This window comes from Corapipo altera, unplaced genomic scaffold, assembly GCF_003945725.1.
Source record: "Corapipo altera isolate COAL_440 unplaced genomic scaffold, ASM394572v1 255, whole genome shotgun sequence".
Lineage (NCBI taxonomy): Eukaryota > Metazoa > Chordata > Aves > Passeriformes > Pipridae > Corapipo > Corapipo altera.
In genome coordinates this window covers 3,299,680-3,316,890 of record NW_020884929.1, presented here as the reverse complement: position 1 = coordinate 3,316,890, position 17,211 = coordinate 3,299,680, and the positions used below count along the sequence as shown (strand labels likewise).

General features: G+C 41.7%; 1 long non-coding RNA gene across 2 annotated transcripts in view; it reads right to left on the bottom strand.

The window, feature by feature from the left end:
• LOC113954558 overlaps positions 1 to 17,211 on the bottom strand; it is a 116,661-nt gene that overhangs the window by 42,542 nt on the left and 56,908 nt on the right. The window contains exons 3-6 of one of the 2 annotated variants that reach the window (XR_003530268.1): positions 13,432 to 13,537; positions 8,741 to 8,822; positions 6,420 to 6,514; positions 4,415 to 4,713 (exon numbers count right to left, since the gene is read on the bottom strand). This is a non-coding gene — a long non-coding RNA (uncharacterized LOC113954558). The remainder of the gene's footprint in view (positions 1 to 4,414; positions 4,714 to 6,419; positions 6,515 to 8,740; positions 8,823 to 13,431; positions 13,538 to 17,211) is intronic. The other variant, XR_003530267.1, reaches the window with a different exon arrangement.

Here is a 17,211-nt window from a genome sequence, read left to right as displayed (position 1 = left end):
TCAGAAACCATCGTCTGGTTTCTGCAGAGGTTGAGCACTGTTTGGTTTGGCTTTCAGACGTGGCAATTTAGCAACAGGAAATGTCAGCTCATTAGAGCCATCGCATGGCATCGTCTGATGATAGCAGTCGTTCCCGCTGGCAGGGCTCCAGCCGTCACACTCCGCGGGGAAACGGCACGGTTTGATATCAATGTCTCGATTTCGTTTTTAACACAGGACAGTTTAGTGGGCTAGTGGACTTGGCAGGCTGTTAACAGAATTAATTTGATTGCCTTGGCAGTGGTAGGAGGATGCATGAAGGAAACCTTCTGGCTCTGCTAGCAGCATTTAATACCAAATGATTATCATATAGTATTGAACCGGTGCTTGGATGAAGCATGTGTGAGGGCTTGCAACAACTTTACCAAAAATAGTAAGTGCCATTTGAAGTTGGCAAACATGTGTGCTCAAGAGAAAACAAGCTTTCCAGTTAAAGCCAGTGAGAACTTCACCCTGCAGGCCTGTTACTTGTCATGTTCCTGGGCTGTGTCATTTTTCATCCATGCTCCGGCTGTGAAAGTACTGCTTTGTATTATCTGCCACTGAATTATATTAAAAGCCACAGCTGTCTGCTGTTGATGGAGACTGTTTCCACTGGAGGATGGATACCTGCAATAATGACAGCTGGATTTGCTGTTGGACAACTTGTAGTCTTGGCATTCAGCTTGTTATTTTGCCTGTAAATGCACTGGGGAGAGTATTGCACATGGAGCTGTGTGTTTTATGTACGTAAACCTCTCATCTTTGGAATGAAAGAAAATGCCACTTGGCACATGACTCATTTCTATAAATACCCTTTCTTTAGGTACTTATAATGCAAAGGATGGTGAGAAGAAGCTATGGATCTAGTAGGATTTAGCTGGTCCCTCAGACCTCCAGTGGTCTTGCTCCAAGTGACTAATGGTAAAACAAACGTGAGCGTTTTTCATCCAAAGGGCTGAAAGTGTTTTAAAAGCATTCAGGAGAACCAGTTACCTCTCCAAATTTAAAGCTGCAACTCAGTTTCCACGATCAGGCCAATATTGGCTCCAAATCCAAAATCAACACAAAATGGAATATCTATCTCAAAACTGGCATGAGACCCATGTCTGAGGAAGAGGTTTTCTGCTAGATTTGCGGTGAAGTGCAATAAAAGGCTCCTGATTTTGGACACTAAAATGGAGATGTTTCAGCCATCCAGAAACCCCATTGTTCCTCTAACTCCCTTCCTCCCACTGTATGTCACACATATACACACACTTTCCCAATTTTGCCACCTTGGAAAAGACACCAGCTTGTCTGCACAGCTGACAGAGATTTGGTGTGAAAAGTGTCCAGGTGTATTTTATCCCTGGCGGAGATATGCTCCAAGAGCACCAGAGCCTTCTGTTGGCTGAGAGGTGCTCTGGTTTCCCATTTCTGCTCAGTGTGGCTCTCAACCTCCATTTTCATAAAGGCACTGAGAGGTGTTATCATCGAGACTGATAAACAGTTCCAGTGAAACACACTTGTTTTGTAAAAGCCAGACTGTAATTCTTCATAGAATGGCTTGGGATGGAAGGGACCTTAAAGTCCATAAAAGATCATCTGGTTCCAACCCCTTCTGACCAAAGAAGAGGAAGGTGTTTCTGAGAAACACTCCAACACTGCATTGTTTTGTTTTGGCAATATTCAAAGGGGAAATACTGTAAGCAGCAGCAGCATTGTCATTACTACCTGTCTTCAATTCTCCTTGCTCCTTATTGCTCTGAATTGAAAAGTGCTGGGCAGAGTGAGGTTCTGCTTTTGCCTTGGCCATTCTGCAGCTTTCTGCTTCTGAAAAATTCCATTTCTCATCATTCTATGGCTTTTCAAAATCTTAATAAAGAGAAAATGGGAAAAGGAAAGAGATGATACAAACCTACTAGATTTCCTGTTACAGATGATTGCAAAAAAAGAGAGAAAAAGGGAGAAAGGAAAAGGGGGAAAAGGTTTAAAGCATCAATATTTATTTTCTGAAATTATCAATACAGAATTAAAATTAAAGCAGAAAGGTCTATGGCAAAGTCCAATTTTGTACTACAAAAAATGAAAACATTGATCCCCTATAGAATCTGTTAACAGCTTTGTTAAAGGTCTAGCAAAGACAAAACTCTGGAAGATAGATTTCAATTATTTTTTTTGATAATAATTCATTCTATCATTTCCTACCTTTTTTGATCTCCACTGAACCTGAACAGTTGCATTTATATTTCAGTGCTACGTATGCTCACATTTCTTCCAACACACTGCGGTGTGTGCACATGTAGGTACATACGTCTGCACGCACATGGGAGCATGGAAAGCCCAGGAATTCCTCATGGAAAATATCTCTAAGCTAATATTTTAATGGCAACTTCTGCAGAGTAAATAGATATTTTATACAGATAGATCAGCTCTCCTGGGACAACAGAGAAGACGGTTCTTTATCCAAGCATTCCCAGGACCAATTTATGACTGCTGCAGCCCACTAACAGGTGGTTTGTCTGCATGAGATCATACAGCAGTGGCCATCCAAAAGTTTTCTGGTACCTCACACTCAATCAAAGTGATCTGCTTTTATAATTCACAACGTGATTGAAGGAGCAGTAGTGCGACCAGCACTCTGTGGCACTGCTCACCTACTCTTCCTTCTGCTAGGGTAGATGGGAAGGGAAAATAAATGGAAAATGAGAATATATGGATTTTAGCTGTGTGTGCCTTGCCAGCCACAAAGCAGCAACCATTCAGCTGTGATGGCCACTATGCCCTCAGATGAACAGGGGAGAGCTCCCTGTTGGTGCAAAAGGAATGAGAAGGAAAATCTGATCTCTCTACCAGTGGTTTTTTGTGCTGTTTGTCAGTGACTCTGAGAGAATAGGACCGTGACCTGATCAAACAGCTGTGGCCCTGAATGTCTGGGGAGGAAGGAAGAAAGGAGGGATAAGGGCTCTAGCAACTGGAGCAAAAAGGGAGGGAGGGGGCATGGAAGGGCTGTGGGTTGCTCTGGCAGCTGCTCTGGGTGGCTGGGCACAGATTCCCCCCATGAGTTCAAACAGGGCACTGAAGCCTGTCCCAGAGCTCGGCTCCCAGGGAGGGAGACGCAACTGGCGTGGTCCTCATCATGGTGGCTTTGGGCTGGACACCTTCAGGTGGTATGGGATGGGAGAGAAAAGGGCTGGTAGGAAATAGAGTGTACCCTCCAAGGAAGGTCAGCCAGAGGAGAGGAGTGGGCAGCGAGCTTGATGAAGAAAAGCATCATAGAAAGGAAGGAGGAATGGGTAAAACCTGAAAATGATGAGTAGGTAAAACCTGAAAATTATCTGCTTTTTTTTTTGGAGCTTAATGAAGACACAGAGAGAGTAACCGTGCACCAATAACTACAGTGAATAATCCCATTCCCATGATTCTGCTTAAAGAACTTGAGATCTCATTTAATTTATATATATATATTCCATTTATTAATAAAGCAGCACTCTGGTTCCTGATGGAATTTCGCAGTCAGATGTTTTCTTCTTAATATCTTTGGTAGGTGGAACTTGAATCTCTTAGGATGTACCTTAAAAAAAAGTAATGCTCAGAGCCTAACAAACCTGCTAACCCAACGGTGACAATATTAACCACAAACTGATGCTAAGACGGCTTGGGACCAAGTTACATCCAGTTTCAGAGCCTGCACCTGGCCTTGGTGATGCTTGGATTTCCTTTGTGGTTTTGCATTCATATTTTCCTTGGTTTCTTCGTGCTGCTTTCTCACACTCACATGAGAACCCCACACAACCGGGTGAGCTGTCTGACTAATCAGTGGTGTAAAGGAAACAATGACCATGAGTAAAGCTCTCTCAACCGCATAAAGGGGAAAAAAACTAGGGTGGGAGAATCTGAGTTGTAATCAAAGAAATTACAGTTAATGTAGAGAGGTGGAAATGTTCAGAAATATACAACTGGTTTAGGACCGCCCTTTACATTCTTGTTTCATCTGCTGGCTCTGGTGTGACTCCCTGCATTTAAATTAAATTAGGTGTTTCAGAGAAACATTGGATTTAGTGAGATGGTTGCAGTGCATGGAGTGTTAAGATTTGTCCTCTACATCTTGAAATGGTGTAGACCAGAACTATATATAATTGTATCCTTATTAACACTTTAGGTTTGACAGGAATTACTGGGTTTCCTTAATATTGAGGTTCAACAAGTTATTTCAATACAAGGGAATTGATATCTTTCCCAATGTAACAGTAAGTTATATATCCATCAATTGCAAAAACCAGCATGGAGTTTTTTTCTTCTTCTTGAGGTTGAAGTGCCTTAGTTTGCTTTTAAAGCAAACAAAAGTAAGAAACCAGAAGTTGCTGGGAACAGCTTTAGCCTGGTTTGCCGCCAAAAAAAAGATATATCCTACCTGAATATATGCACATCTTTGCTCTCCATCATCCATTGAGAGAATCTAATGGTTTTGTGGAGGGGAGAATACCAAGCTGCGGAAATATCGCAGGCAAGGAATTGTACAAGGTTTGTTGGAAAGTCCAGCTTCACTTGGAAGCATCACAGTTTTATTCTTTGGTGTTCTTAGAGGCAACTTGATATACTTGTAACTTGAGCTGTGGCCACTGTTAGTGTGAAAAGCAAACAGGGACACAGTGTTCCATGGCAGGTATTTTCAAATATATTCCAAAGGCGAGCAGTGGTGCAGGATATTTCCTAGGGAAACACAGATCTTTCAGTGTGGCCATGGTTGCCCTTATGGTGTACCCTTGTGTTCAGCCTGGAAGAATCTTCTCAAGGTGGTTACAGCCTATTTATTCTTTGCAAATTGAAGATGTGTAGAAAAGCAGGGAATGCCCCAAGCTTGAGTACCTATAATCACTGTAAGTGATTTTATTAGCCAAAATTTTTGGTTTTATAGCCATCCTGATAAAGTTAGAATTGTACCTGGTGGGCATATCTGCCATTTAGCTGGAAGGCTCTAAAGAGGATTGCTGAGGCACTAGTAGGACTGATAGGGAATATTTATAGCCAGTAGAAAAATTTGGCCTGTTGAAAAGTTTGTTCCACCATTCCAATACATGATGCTTGCAATGTCATGACCCCCAGAGCACAGCACATAATTCTCTGAGAGAGTTTTAGGGGGTGCGTCAAAGCCTCAGTGATATAATGAAACAAAATAAAGGGAGGGTTTTTCTCATTTCTATGTAGAATTTCTATTTCAGAGGGAACAGACACTGGAACTAAGCTGAGGTGATCTCCGTTGGGCTGTCCAACATCTAATCATGCCATGTAAGATGATATCATTTTTGGCAAACTTGACTTATTTTGGACATATATAATGGCAAACAGTGTTAAAATGCATTATCAGAGGTTATGCGACTGTTTGGAAAACAGGACAGCAGTGAGAGGTTTGAGGCAGCTTCACCTCTCTGACACTGAACTGCAGTCTTTAATGACCTGAGCATAGTAATAATAGTAGCAGTAATAGCAACAACAACTAGTACTATTATTATTGTTGCTGTTATTGTTATTTATTATTATTCATGGAAGCTTTAATAATAATTTTGCAACTGATCTGTGTTTGTGTTTCCTTGTGTGGTGCTGACTGGAGGGGGTACACAGCTGCCAGGCCCTGCACGATGGTGGCATCTTCCTGACATGCAGCATTATTTCCAGATCAGCAGTTTTCTTTTGACCTACCCTAAACTCTGGCCTGTTCAGAGGAATAATACCCACAGGAGAGATACCTCCAGTATAGCTCTTGGTCCTTTTGTGAGGGTTTTCTCGGATTCTTTTTTTTTTTTTTTTTTGATCTAGAAGTGCAGCAGAGAGATTTGTGTTGAGAGGGTTTATGAAATCCCAGCTGTGCCATACAATGTCTGTCCCAAAAAGTCAGGACTGTTTCAGGTGGGCAGAGCAAGGCCTGCCTGAAGGACCAGCATCATCTTCAACAGCAATGTGGCATCATTCTTTTTCCCAGGTCTTAAAAAAACACCGGGACTCACAGTTTCTCACAGCATGGGAATATTTAATGAGGAGGGAATTGCACTTGCCAATGGCACTCTTTTCCACATAGTGGCCTTAAAAGTTCATTACAAAGCACAAATACTACTGGTGTTGAGAGGTATCTCAAAGGCCACCACGGGGTGGGTTCTGCAGTACAGCATGCCTTGTGGCTTTCACACAAAACAGGGCTGAACTGAACCTAGAAAATCAGCTTTTCCCTTCTGAGGTTATTTAGGGTGATTTTGGAAGTCTCTTTTAAGACCTTTAACAGGCTTGTGAGGACAAATTATTGAATTGTTTTTTTAACTGCCACACAACGAAGGTTCTGGCCCTATTTTTTTTCTTTTTTTTTTTTTTTTCTTAGATAAACAGTTTTACATTCCAGAGGCAATATTGCATTTTTCCAAACTTACCTTCTCTCACACTCTGAATGGCCCACCAGGAAATCCAAAAAGCACCAGCAAGTCCTAGGGCTTCATCGAGCTGCCTCAGACACTGCTGGCTCCTTCTGGTGAGGGAAAGACATTTTTATCCACAGAAGGGCCAATCCAACCAGAAAATCGTGCCTGGAGGCCATGGCACCATGGGGATCTCTGGCTGCCCCTGAGGGAGCTGGATTACCACTGACAGTCAATATTTTTATGTTTTGTTGGCACTTTTCAGTCACGGTATTTTAATGGCAACTCTAAGCTGGTTTTATATACAAAACTTCAAGTCAAGAAAATTTGTTTCCACAGCATTTGTTTTAAAAATAGGGAAAGAAATCTTTAAGCCCCATGCACTAAGGGTTTTCTCCACAGAGAGAAGATCATGTTGCAAAGCATCCAAAGGAATACAGCGTATTTCAAATGATCGTGTTCTGTTTATTGCCATTGAGACCTCTCTGGTTCCCCAGCTGTCACAGACTAATATTGCTGTGGTATTACAGTTTCATACTGGTGAGTTTGTAAACAGCTTTCAAGCTGATGGCTGTGTGAGACTCATTCCCAAGCTCTGCATTCGGACTGCCATTGGCATCAGTCTCAAAGGCTGGATGAACGGGACAGGCTGGCAATTTACTGTATCAACACTAGGAATAAACCAGGATGTTCCCCCAACACAAACATAATTTTTTTTTTTCAAGAAAGACACATTACCAAATTTTGAGTTGCTGTGGATCATCTGGTAAAAAAAATAATCTGAGGGCCCACAAAATCAGACTCTACTCATGAGTCATTCTGTAACCTGAGGTAAGTTACTTATCATCTCCATGCCTCCAACTTCCCAGACAAACTGAAGAAAAATCAAAGAAAATCAATATCCTTCCCCACCCTTCCCTTTAAAATATTCAGGCAAAAGGTGTTAGGCAAGTGAAAACTGTCACACATCTGGAAATATTTCCATTGCTGGTTTACATAGGAAAACAACAATTTGACCCCATCACTTTGAAGAAAGGTAGAGAAGCAGTGCTGCTCGAACTAAAAAGGGATTTGGTTTATTTTGTTAATTGCAGTCCTTTTGAAAAATGATACTTAGCCTGCCAGTGAGGTGCTAATTAATGTGAGGATGTGGTGCACCATATAATAAAGACTGATAGTGAGGAATGTGAATGAAGTAGAGATTGTTCCTGAGGTGTTGATGGGTAAACAAGATTGCTGCAGAGGTGGGCCACAGGTAAGCTTGACTTTGCATTTTTTGCAAGCTGTTGCCTTGCTCTTTGTGTTCATTTGTAGACATTTTCCATGGTGGGAAACTGAGGAAGAGGAAAATCCTTCCCTTGGAGCCACCACTCTGAGTTTTCAGGCACAGCAGTCTTTAGGATGGGAAGATGCTCAGAGCAGCAGCATTAAAAAATCAGCATCAGCATTTTAAAAACATAATTAAGATTCTGTTTCTCACACCGTAATTTTATCTGAAACTTTGCCTGCTTGTCTGATTGTACATGAGAGTGTATAACTGTGGCCCTCACATTGACAAAAACCTTTACACTCAGTTTAGAATCTACAGCATTTTGGGTTTGCATCTTAAATCTCATCAGTTTTCCTCTTGACCATGTTTGCTGTTCAGACAGAAACATGCTATAAAACACCCCATTCATGGGGGAAAAAAAAAAATTTCTGGTCCACAATTATTTAGGGAGGTTTTCTTGGTCTAACACACAGGCTTTGCATTTAAGACTTTTCCCACACAGGCACATGGAGGAACAGTTTGCTACCATGTATTGATATTATTGATAGTAGGGTGGTACTGTGGCTCAGCCCCGCCAGTGACTGTCTTTTGCAACCGTTCTTTGGTTTACGGTGAAATGTGAAAACATGCTACTGATGTACTTAAGAAATCTTCCTGGAATAATAAACATCCCATGTCCCCAGATTGTGTTATGTTTGATATGACCATTTAAACAACTGTCTGAAATATAATCCTCACAGATGGGCTGGAAAGTGTGAATTTAGGCAAGCAGAGTATGCAAACAACTGTGACTTAGTTGCAGACAAGTTCAGCCATATTCTCTTGGGAAATTCATGCTCAATAAGGTATTTTTCTCCATTTTGTTTTGAATTATACAAGAGGACAAGCCCCGAGCACATGTCCAGTCTGTGGCTGGTCCTAGTATAGGATATGGCTCTTCAGCAGGTGTATTTTATTCAGATATTGGAAATAAAATCCTCCAGCTGTGAGGAGGATGCTCTCACAAGCTACCTGAGTAGTACAGAGTATTTCATGGACCCTTCCTAATGGATGAGCTCAGACTCACCAACCCCCCAGCAGATGTGTTCACTTCTTTAGAAGACAGGACAAATAGGACTATGAGCAATGAAGGAGGAATACCCACTCTGCTAGAAGAAAAATAGAAAAAAAGATATATTGAAGTATCTGGGAGTGCTTACACTCATTACTCAGAGTCAGATGAAGGAGCTGAGGGTCAAAGGAAGGACGTCGAGTCCAATCAAGAGTGTGTGTAGGCAACTTTTGGTTGTCAGCTGGCCAACGTTAGTGTCACCCTGCTGTCAGCACTGCTCTTCCAGCCCAGGGAGAGGTGTCCAGTGGAGTACAGCTGGGTGAGGAACATTCCAGTGCCTCAGCAAACAGCAATGCTCTTGCAGCTGCACTGGGAGAGGCACAGCAGCTTCCACGCAGGTGCGTTACAGCCACCAGCTGCCGTGGTGACACCCCATGTCCTCATGTGGAACACCTGGCTGGGAATATGGAGCTGGCCACTCTGACGCCATTTGGGGCTTCCTGAGTAGATTTTAGAGTACATGGTGCCCACAGGTTTTCCCAGCCTAGAGGAGATGCCTTTCCAGCCAGTGTGATGTACCAGCAGATGAGGAAAAAGGGAGAGGATTGACCAAGCCTCTCATGAAAAGAATATTTCACCTGGAAAAGTGCAGTTTTGAAAAATGCATTGCTGTACTGTGACCAAAATGCTTTCTCTGATTAAACACTGTCATTTCTCCTTCCGAAGGAATTAAAGGAAGGATATAATTTTGACATACAATGGATTGTATCTTCTAAAGGTTGCTTTTTTCCTTTCTAGAAATATTTCTGAATTCTTGTACCATTGCATTTTTAACTCCCTGTTCCAAAGGGAGAATAACTTTGGAATATTAAAAAAAAAAAAAAAAATAGTCATACTTGATAGCAATTCTATTTACTGATTTCTCTATATGCCTATATATAATATTTCTATAACCCTGCTGGCTATAAGTTTCATAAGTTAATAATTTTTTCAACTGCATCATTTATATGGTGTGGAGATTTGCTTTTTGGCAGTCCGAATACTCCAGGCTTGCCATATATTTTATATGGAAAAGCAGAACTTTCCCAGATGTGGAATCGCAGAATTTTGTGATTTTTTTTAATTTACCTTGATAGGGCCAAAGCAAAATCTTATTGATTGTAGACAACTGTGAAACCATTTGATCAGCACTGAGTAGAGTACAGAACTATTTTTTTTCGGTCTTCAAAAGATCATTATTATTTTAAAAAATTAGCAAGACTCTTTTAAAGAGACCTTGGGTAAGAGCTCCTTTTGTTTCCAAAGTTTGTCTCCACTTCTCACACACGTTCAACCCCTTTTGGATATATATTTAAGGCAGAGAGAGCTCTGGGCTGTTTGTACAATGAAATTGGCAGGAGACAGTCTTTCATTCAGTCACACAATTGTGCTCGTAGAATATAAGCTATGAACACAACTAATATGATAATTAAATGATTTGAAAAGGTTCCTAATAAAATAAACAGTTTCACATCATCTCAGTAATAAGAGTAATCTTACTTTCAGAAAGTGCACTTTATCTTGAAGACTTCCAGAGCCCTCAGTGCTGGCAGCATTTTGCACATGTCCAACCATACACCAGAGCCTGGTGAAAGGAGTGGCTTCCCCACAGGGAGGACAGCCAGAGTGCCATGCACGGCAACCTTCTTGGGAAGGGCAACCAAAAGGTAATTTTGGCATAGGAAAAGCATGACTGTGATTATACATGGAACAGGCTGCCCAGAGAAGCTGTGGATGAAAGACTTCATCCAGATGCAAAGCTCTGAATGCTGGTCAACCAACACAACGTCTGCACGTCACCTCTCCAGTGGCTCTGGGGGTAACAGCAGGGGATTTCCGAGAAACAGCACTGATAATCATAGAAGCAAAGAATGGCTTGGATTGGAAGGGACCTTAAAGATTACCTCATTCCACACCCCCTGCCATGAGCAGGGACACCTTCTGGTAGATCAGGTTGCTCCAAGCCCCATCCAACCTGGCTTTGAGCACGTCCAGGGATGGGGCATCCACAGCTTCTCTGGGCAACCTGTGCCAGTGCCTCACCACCCTCACAGTGAAGATTTCCAGAAGGTTCCCAGAGCCAGTTCTGGTAAAAGACACCACACTGTTCCTGCTCCTTCAGTCTGGTGTTTTTCTGGATCTCCCTCACCCCAGATATGCACACAAAGCCACATTTCCACTGGTGTGGGGGTTTTTTTGTTCTCTTGGGGAGAACAAATAATTTCTGCCTGTTGCATCCACAGTACTGTGGGTGAAGATGAGCACAGCAATGTAACTAAGAGTCTCCTCATTATCCTGCTGTAACTGTATCTCAGAGGTAGACAATTGCCCTAGGCTTAGATTTTCTCAAAATTTATGTGTATCAAAAGGGATCTTGTACAGGCAAAAAGCACCAAGTTGATTTTTCCAAGAGCAGCTTGCCATTTTAAGCAGTTGTTGGCTTAATAAGTGAAATAGCTCAGGGCTGTGTGCATGCCATAATGATTGCATTCTGTAAGAAAAGACTGTGCCTATGGGTCTCAAAGTTTCAGAGCCAAGACTAGTCATATTTGTGGTCTTTGAGTCGCAACCCCAAGCTATTCTCACCACTGCAGATAAGGGATAGCTGATCATAAGAATAACACTGATTTTAAAATAACTAACCACAGTAAAACTAAAATGACCTAGTCAAGCAATACAAAGGGTGTATGATTGACAAGATAGCTGTTCTTTGAAATGTACTGTAGGCAGTAAATAGCATCTTATGCCCATAAGCTATTTTCTATCTTAAAGCCAGGAATAATGATCTGGCGTCTGTCCTTCCTGAGTGAGGATTCAGTTCTGAAAGCTGTGGCAGCTCCCTCCCAAACGCCTCTGGAAATGATAGCAGGGGTGTGCTCATTGCAATTATACCATGGGGTGCTTCTCTTCTTTTATTCCAAAAGGGTTTCTCTCTAATGTAAACAGCTGTGCAGAGTGGAAATGGAAAGTTTTGCCTCTTACACTTGTGCTTAGGAGGATTTAACTCACATTTGCATTTCCTTGGGGTGGGCAGCCAGACAAGGAAACACAGTATCAGCAGGGCCTGATTTATCTTTGTCCCCATCAAAAAATCAAGTGGCAACTAAGATTTTGTTGAACTGTAATCTAGATAACTTTACCTAATTCCACAGAATTCAAACAGCTGCCAAGCTTTTCTGTACATCCCCTTTCTGGCCAAGGAACACATGGGCTGAGTACAGCATGAATGCACAGGATCAGATTGTAGGCCTCCGAGTTACATATTCCCTGCAATGTGGTCTAGGCTCGGTCTACGTGCACTGGGACATAAAACACAGGGGCTTTGCATCATGCCTCAGCTCTGCCATGTTTGCTTTCTCTTTGAAAGGGGTTTTCCTTCTGTTAGTATCTCATTAGGGCTGTGGAAGAGCAGAAAATGTAAATTGGAGGCCATTTCTGTTCCTATTTCTGCCCAAGTAGCTGCAGGGCACTGTTATCACTACCTTACAATCACTGTAATGTTTCCATTTGGTACCCTGTTTGTGGTATATTGCAATCACATAGGGGTGCATAGGGGTGCAAATTCCTAAATTCCATGATCTTGATACCCAGAAGGGAAGAGTCCATGTTGCTGAGTCTGCAGCAGCAGCAGGGTTTGCCTGTAGCACTTTGGCAGCCCATCCCAGCACCTGAACTGCTCATCCACCATTCTCATCTCACAGAAGCAAGAAGAATCAAGAAATGCTAATAAACCACCAAATTTTTGCCTTTCCTTCCCTCTTCCCCCCACCCCCACTATAGGCTGGAATGCAATCTGATGAACAGAGAGCTCTTGGAACATGTCAGATGGCTTTGAGGAAAGCAAAATGCTCCCTCTTTCGGGACTGGTATGTTTTCTGATGTTGTCGTGGAGTTTTTTGTTGTTTTTCTTTCTTCTTTTTTTTTTTAAGTGAAAAGGAGAATTGTAACTTCCTTTACACTAGTACATTAGCATAATACGTTCCTGCCTTCAGGTACTGTATGTCATTGTTATGAGTACATTTTGACATCTCTCACACTTCCAGCACTCCAAAGATCCATGACAGAGCTGAATGAAAACTTTTTTTTGACTTGGCAGGAGCAGTAAGAACACATAAAACCTGCCAGCTGTCAAGGATGTAAATGGTGATTTTGTTTCACTTTTTTAATGAATTAAAGCGGGATTGAAATCTGTCCAAAGACAGCATGTTGGGCCTTGCAAGGAAAGAAAAAAAATGAAAGGGAGGGATTTCTTTTTTTTCCTCTTTTGGCACCTCTGCTCAGAGAGTATTTATTCTTGGTAGCACAGTATAGGATGGAGCTACTCTCCTGGAAGAGCCTTGACTGTCAGACATGAGACACCTTATAGGGACTGGTTTCAAGAAAGGACATAAAAATACTAATTTTTGCCTTATTTCAAGCCAGGAACCTAAAAAATATTGCACCCATCACTGCTTTGGAGAAGGGTGGCAGCAAACCACTGGCAGAAGTCATTTTGTGGGTAATTTACACTGTAAACACATTGAAGCCAAACTAAAATCTGATGGATTTTCCTTATAAATCATGTTTCTTCCTGACATCTTACTGATGACACTTTTGGGGGGGAGGGGAGAGGAGGGAGGACAAGCGTATCTTTCATTTGTGAGGCTGGACTTTGAAGCATTGTGTACCTTTGAGGGACTGTATTTGGTCCCTCTGGTTTCATGGTCTCAAAGTCCAAAAGCAATTTGTTTTGGAGCTTCTGGGAGATGTCCTGAGTATGTCCTGACCCTGGACCTGTGTGAAAAAACATTGTGGTTCTGAGCTCATCAGCATTGCATATTCTTAACGTACTTTTCCTCCTATTGAAAATTAGCTTTAAAGTTTGGATGAAGAAAAAAATGGCTGTTTCATAATTTGTCTGCAGTTTATTTCTCATTTCCTTTCTTAGTTTCTTGAATTTTGCACTTCAAACATCTTTGACCATTGTCCATGATTGATTCAGACTGTTTTGTCAAATTCAAATCATAGTTTCCAAGCTGTGAAGGGGTTATCAGTTATGAAGGCTATCTCAGCACCTTAAAAGCTGAACTGCAGAGGTCTTAAATAGCACAAGCAGAGAGAAATGAAGTCGCTTCTTTTGGAAAATGTAGCACCTCTCATCAAAATAAGTTCATATCGACTGATGTTCCTGGACCGAAGACCCTCCTGGAAGCTCAGCTCAGCTTCAGCTTGGGTGCAGCGCAGTGCAAGCACATCTCCAATAAAGTGTCCTGTGTGGAGTGGAAAAGAGGTTCCATGTGCCTGGCAAGAGGTGCATGGAGCACATTAGCTCTTGTAGGGATTTACAAACAGGCTTCAACGTACGTGTTGTGAACAGACCTATTAATTCAATGTGACTTCTCAGGCAAGCCAAGCCCACTTAAGCCAGATGATTTAGACAAAATAACAGTGAAGAAATTTGTTCAGACAAAACAAAAGTTGAACACTAACTTCTTCCAAAAACTCAAGATGAACTTGAATTTCTGAAAAAAAATGTGTAACTCCCTTTTCCTCCCCTCGCCTCTCCCTCAGCCTCCTAAACCCCTGGCACCTACCCACTTTAGCTGGAACAGAATGACTCTTCTCAGGTTTCCAGCCTCTCTTCAAGTAGGAAGTATAGAAAATCTCACAGGAAAGCCTTTTCTTATGAGCTTTCCAGGCAGATTTTCTGAATAAAGAGAGTCTTACACATTTCAGTTATTTATTAAGTCTTCTGAGGAGCTTCCATCCCCAGCTTTAATAGAAGCCTTCAGACACAACATGTAATTACAGGATGAAAATCTGCTAAACCCTACAACCACTTCAGTAAACCCTGTAAGACTGTAGGAAATATAGTAAAAGTCTGGACCCTCTTCTCCTTTTTGTGAAGTGAAATCTCCATTTAAGCAACATGGCAGATAATTGCAGCACTTACATGACAGAGCAGCAAAGGATAAAATGATGAAATGGGGCAGCTAAGCAAATAAATATCAAATTGCAGTATTTTCCTCTCTTTGGGACAGTTGTGCAAAGACATAGAGCAGGTTCACCCACCTCTGGATCCTGCTCTTACTCTGCGTCTTTTATCTCTGTCTCAAATGGGGAGAACCTACTTAAAGAAATGAGTCCAACTGCCTCCTTCTTGATGGAAATTAAAGCACAGGAGATGAAAGGAAAGGAATTCCTGCTGTCTTTCCAAGTCACGCTTTTCTCCCGCTTGTTTGGGTCTGGGGGAGCTTCCCCACACTGAGTGGCTTCCCCCAGTAGGGGTGAGGCACATCTACCTCCACCAATGGTCCCAAACCCTGTGCTAAGGGAATTGCTGCCACTAAAAGAAGCAGTGGGTCCACTGATAAAGTGATGAGCAAAGCAATTTAGGCACTTAATTCTTGCTTTGGGTGGGAACAGGGGGAAAGACAGGAATGGCTGAGCGGAGAAAGAGACAAGTGACCACCCTCCTACCCCCAAGTCACAGCACATTTTTTGCCACCAACACACAGCCCTGAGGTAAAAGCTGTGCAGGAGAGAAATCAACAGTGATTATTTACTCACTAGCTGAAGAGGTAATTTGTGCTATATTATGAAAAGTTTTAGATTTCCTGATGTATGGGAGGCAAAAAGCCCCTAAATTAGGACGCATGGGTTGGCACCTTCAATGGAGAGAAGGTGCATGGTGTTTAGCCTCACTTTCTTTCATGGGGCTGCAGTGCTTAACTGTGCTTAATCCTTTTTAATGAACACTTTGCTGATGCAAATCAGCCCACAGACTTCTGTTCAAAGGAAAATACAGAAAAATCTTCTGAGAGACTGTGACTCTGTAAGATAGACTTGGCTTAACTAAAGAGTGTCAACACAAAGGTGAGTGAAAAATAACTGCAAGTTAAAAATACACTTCTAGGAGGATGTTTCAGAGGAAAATGTTTTCTGAACTGGTGAATTTTTCATTTCATAGTTATGAAACGAATAATAATTTGATTCTACTCTTTTCTCCAAGAATAGTTCAGAACAGAGAAATACTAGTACTGTTTTCAAACAGGGCTTTCCTGTACTTTAAACCTTCTTTCTTTCCAAAGGCAGGAAAGAGCACAAAGTAACACTGACTGTTTTGCCAGTTGGGAAACATTTAGAAAGTGTGAGAATGTGAAGGGGGGGGAATCACATCCTACAGCTTTGTCACCATTTTTCAGCCGGAAAAATATTGGAAAGCAGAAAGATGTTTCTTTTTTCATACATCCTTAATTCGTAGAATGGTTCCATAGGAAGACCATTGTCTCCCAGGAAAGACATTCAAACCAGAAAAATCAAGAGTTTTCAAGCACTCTCTAATCACACACCTCTGCAATATTTCTACTCACTGACTGATACACAGGACATTTTTCAGGCTGGATATTTACTCCTGAAGATAATATGTTACTACAAATGCAGTGACCAGATAGATCTTTCTGAGCATAATAATTTTCCATTTTTTTGCAGCAAGTGATTTTTTTTAAAAGAGTTTTAAATATACAGTTACATACAAACACAAGACAAGCATTTCTTTCTTAGGACTCTACTCAGGAAACATTTCAAACATTTTCAAGAGCAGGATAATAAGGAGCACATACAACAACAGCAAATTTAGAACTTAAATCATTACTCAGTGACTTTTCCAGCTCAATTTGCCATCTCTAATAACTCTTACTTTACCGGTTTTAATACTTTGAAAAGTTTGTTGGATGGCTTAATCAATCAAAACTATCACATTGCATAAAAATTTGATTTCCTTAAACTGGTGACCTTCCCCCATCATTCAGCTTTGCTGGATGACCCTTCCCACTCTCACTGGAAGTTACTGCAATCAAATAGTATTTGGAGTATTTTCATATCCTTTTGCCCAAGCCACCTTTTGCAAATCATTACACAAGGTGCCGTGCTTTCCCCTTGCTCCACCAGAGGCTATTGCTTAAAAGATCCAGTTCCTGTAAAAACAATCATAGGTCAACGCTGAAAGAGTGATGGAAAGACCCATTTCAGTCATGTGTTTTTTGGCACAGAACCACTGCGAGTGCATAATCTGTATAAATGTTAGCTTTCTAAATAAACAGAACCTCTGGTTGCATGAAAGCAGAGAATAAAGTTGAAACTTGTTCCTCTCATTAAGCAGCATTTCAAAACCGGGGCTTGTTTTGTTCTAAACACCCGTCAGTCCTGACAGATGATAATAAACAAATAGGAACAATAGCAATGAAGCCAGCAGAGCTACCCTGGACACTTAACTGTGTTCCTTTTCTCAAGTATGGAAGTATTTTGACCATATATAACATGCAGTGGGGATGGGAAAGTCTTTGGGGCTCATATCCATACAGTTATTCTGTTTTGGGATGTTGTGGTGGCGTCAGTAGAGCTGTGCCCTCGGGGCAACCCTGTGGACAGTGCCTTGACTCCATCTGTCCATGCTTGTGGGATGTTGG